Genomic DNA, 4239 nt, shown 5'->3' with positions numbered 1-4239 from the left:
TTTGTTCTTTGAACATAATGCCCCAAATTGTTAAAATGCTCTACCAGCTGAACGATTACCTCTTCATTATCTTTACACTGATACCTTTACACTGCTGTACAAAAGACCTTAAATTTTGCATTTGAATTCTGTCTAGAGAGACAGAAATTTCTGGGAGACATCAGTAAGTACATGAAAACAGAACTTTTTATAAAGCAAAACCTAGCATTTTTAGTTTAAGGAATGCACACATGTGAATCCCCTTTTCTCTGTTCTGCCATCCCTTTGCTTCTGTGCTTTCAGAATCCAAAAAGCTACTGAATCTCTGAAGAGCTTCAGGCCAGCAGCTGAAACTACTTTTGAAGACTTTGTGGTGGACATAGCTAAGCAAGAAGAGATCCTTGGTGACTTGTCCTTCCATTCCAATGGTAAATTGCGAGAGCATCAGGTCTTTCTCAAGTTACGACTTGAAGGGCTTCTCTGGAAAGAGGCAAAACTTATGCAGGGCTGCAGCTGCAGAACTCAGTCTTGTGACTTGCATTGTCCCTTCTGTCTCTGTGATCCACAAGGCATTACCTGGCAGCAATGCTAGCTTCAGCTTTGAAAAAGAAGCTAAGATGCCGTTGCATTCAGTACCAGTTTACATTGGCTTCCAAAACATTGTAGTTAAGTAATACTAGGTCTTCCTAGAAGCTTTTTGTTAACATGACAGAAAAGAATAGGCTTTTAGATGCTTTTTTAGCTGCCAGCAAAAATAAATAATACAACTTTCGAAGTAAAAACAGAAAGTAAGGGATTTATGTAAGTGCATGAATGGAACCATCCTCATCTGTACTCTTTAACGGATTGAGTCAGATTTCTGCCCCCACCCCCACCCCCCCCAAGTGCTATAGCCACTCAACAAAGGGCTTGTATGGTTAATTCTAAAACAACATATATCTAAATTTGAGGGTTTTTTTCTCCTGAATCTCTGGCATTCCAGGTCTAGAAATACCAGAAATCAATGAAGAGCAGAGCAGAATGTACAACAAAGTTCTGATCAGCTGGGAATGCCCTGGGAAGACAGACTCAGCTGATATCTATGTTCTTGAGTATCATAAGCTTAATGGAGAAGAGGAGAGTGCGACGTGGCAGGAGATCAAAGTTTGCAGCAAGAGCAAAGTAATATCTGATCTTGATGATGACAGCTCCTATGCCTTTAGAGTTCGAGGATATAAAGGGTCCATCTGTAGCCCTTGGAGCCGAGAAGTTATTTTGCGTACGCCTCCAGCTCCAGGTATTGGGTTTTCTTCTGTCCACAAGGTGTTGAATCTGTGTCTGTCGGTGTTAAGAGCTGTAGGTGGTTTCCAGTAGTTCCCAGACTTCTACTCTACTGTTACCGGTTGCGTAAATGTTTAGAAGCACTGTTAACAAACAGGTTAAGTAGGTGGCATGCTGAGACCGTTTTAGCTTGCATGACGTTCCCGGTAGCCTTATAAAGTGAGAAATTCTGATGCCAGCATGACTTAAAATGTAGTTTATAAGCACAGAAGGCCAAATACTTAACTAAGAGGAAATTTTTTTGGATACTGTTTTTCAGTTTTCAGTTTTCTTTTTGATGACAAATGTGGGTACAACAGTGAACATCTCCTGCTGAACCCAGGAAGAACCTCTGTGGAAAGCAGGGCTGGATTTCCTCTACTGCTGGGATCTGAGCGCATGCAGGTCGGATGCTACACAACCCTGGATTACATCATTGGCGACACCGGGATTGCCAAAGGGAAGCACGTCTGGGCTTTTCGTGTGGAAGCCTATTCATACCTGGTGAAAGTGGGAGTTGTTTCTAGCAACCAGATACAGAAATTGTTCCATAATACCCATGATGTGACCAGCCCAAGGTAAATTGCAGACTCTTGCTCAATACATGTTTTATATAAGGAGATGGCTTTTTAAAAAATAAGTTAAGAGTGAGTCTGGTCGCAATTAGTACACAAGGTGAACCTAACTAGTGGAAAGTAGCTTGAAGGATATGCTGTAAGCAGGTTGTCCTGTTCATCCCCTGCTATTAGCAGAAAGGTGTTGTAATTATCCAGAGTCCTATTTTCATTCTTTTTGGGAAAGAAAGGAGGTTCCTATAGATGTCAAGATGTGCCAGTTAAAGCAAGAAGGTAAAAAAAAAGCATCACTTGCAAGATTGAAGCAATGTTTAATTGTCAATAGTAAGACTCTGCCTTAATTTCCTTAGCATACTAGGTTTGGCAGCCATTCAGAGGTACAATGTTCACTGTGTGTATCTGTATATCTTTGCTGTAGCTTGCGTCACGGTGGATTCCAAGTCACTGGCTTATCCCAGGCTATACACTTGCATATGGTACTGGAGTGCTACTGATCCCAAGCCAAAGTACAGTGGACAAACCAATAAAAAGATTTCAGCTCTGAAGTATGGTTGTAGTAAGCCTGGATGTGTCTAGGAACTGCAGGCTGGGAAGCTATCTCCTGAGGACTCTTAACTTTTTCAGGAATGTAAAAAATGTATCAGCTTCCTCCTGTGTAACATACTGAAAGTGTAAGAACGCCTGTGTCTTGAGCTGCTTAAAGCCAGACGGAGGCTTTTTGCAAAGTGAGAAATTAGATCCTGATTTCCTGATTTCTTTTTCCTTATCCACACAAATACCTGGAAAACTTTGGCTGACACAAATCCAATCTCCCCCCAGACATCCCAAAAATGCAAACCTAGCTAGGGATTGTCGGCACAGAAGAATGTGTGCTTCTCCAGTGTGTCTTCATCTGGTGACAGAAGTAGGGGGCAAAAGCATGTAGACTGAACAAATCTGGCCACAAACTTTCCCCAGTAACCAGCTGGGAAACAGGGGCTCATGGAAACCTCCAGGCAGAGCACTTTAAAAAAAACCAAACCACCAAACCAAAAACTTAAACCACTACTTTTTGTGTTGTGAATTTTAAAGACAATGTAATACAGCAGTGGTGAGGAAAACTCATAGGACAACAGTAATGTTAAATGTATTTACTCGTGTCATTTAACATTATGTAAATGAAGTTAAACATACCTTGTCTGTAATCATTAGTCATAGTCGCTAAATTACTTTTCAAGTTAACTAATTTGCTCTACCTGTAGGTTCATTAATGATTACCTAGCATGAGTACATTTAGATACATCCGCTCCTTAGTAAAGCCTTCTGTGGTCTTGTCCTCGTTAGCGTTTAGCTGTTATTTATTGTCTGAAGTGGCCCAAGTGAGTGTTCTCCACCTACTAAATGCGTCTTCCCTCCTGGCTTAGGTATATTTTTACCCCACAAGGTTTTGCAGGTGACCATGTGGTGTTTCTTGTCTTACAAAAATGTTTTCTCCAGTTCACATCACTGATCCCCCTTCAGAATTTGACAAAAGCAAATGGTTGTTTTTCTGTTCTAGGTACGAGCAAGACAGTGGTTATGACAGTGGGAGTGAAGATGCCTTCTTTGACTCACCACAGCCTTTCACACTGGTCACTTTAGGCATGAAGAAGTTCTTTATCCCCACAACACCTGCTGCCCCCAAGGATCCAGCGAGCAGAATCCTTCCCCTGCCATCGTGCTTGGGCATCTGCCTCGACTGTGACAAAGGCAAGGTGGGGTTCTACGACGCAGGCCGTATGAAATGCCTTTATGAGTGCGAGGTGGACTGCTCTGGCATAATGTACCCAGCATTTGCCTTAATGGGTGGTGCAGCAGTTCATCTTGAGGAACCTGTCACAGCAAAGTACGGGGAGTACCACGACGACATCTAGTGCAGTGATCTCTTCCCATTGCTGTTCTGAGGTGGAAGACGAGAGAGAGCAGAAGAATTCTACCTTAGTTTTCACTCCTGATTAATTACATTCTGTCCACATGTTGCTTACAAGCCTCTGGGTCATGCTTTTTTTAAACAAACGGTTCAGACACGTCCCACACTAGTGGGAAATGTTCTTCCAGGAACTCTCCTGCCTTTCTTGTGATCTGTGCAATGCTTTTCTCCACAGACTTTCTTCCCAGGGGGAAGCAGGGAAGAAGTTTGACTAGCAACCAAAATTACTCTTTGGGGGTAGAAATCTACCTTTTGTGTAACGTAAATCCTTACATAGTCAGTTTTGCATTTAATGAAATCAAAGCTGACAGCGTGTGATTGCCATTCTCCTTTAAAGAAATCTGCCTGAATGCCTCTGAGGGGTCAAATGCTTTCCAATTAACCCCTGAGCACCAGGGGTTGGGCCCTTCAGCACGAAATAACATTTGCAAAAATACA

Source organism: Gavia stellata, unplaced genomic scaffold, assembly GCF_030936135.1.
Source record: "Gavia stellata isolate bGavSte3 unplaced genomic scaffold, bGavSte3.hap2 HAP2_SCAFFOLD_34, whole genome shotgun sequence".
Classification (NCBI taxonomy): Eukaryota; Metazoa; Chordata; class Aves; order Gaviiformes; family Gaviidae; genus Gavia; species Gavia stellata.
The sequence above is the reverse complement of the archived record's forward strand: the minus strand, read 5'-3'. Positions refer to the sequence as shown.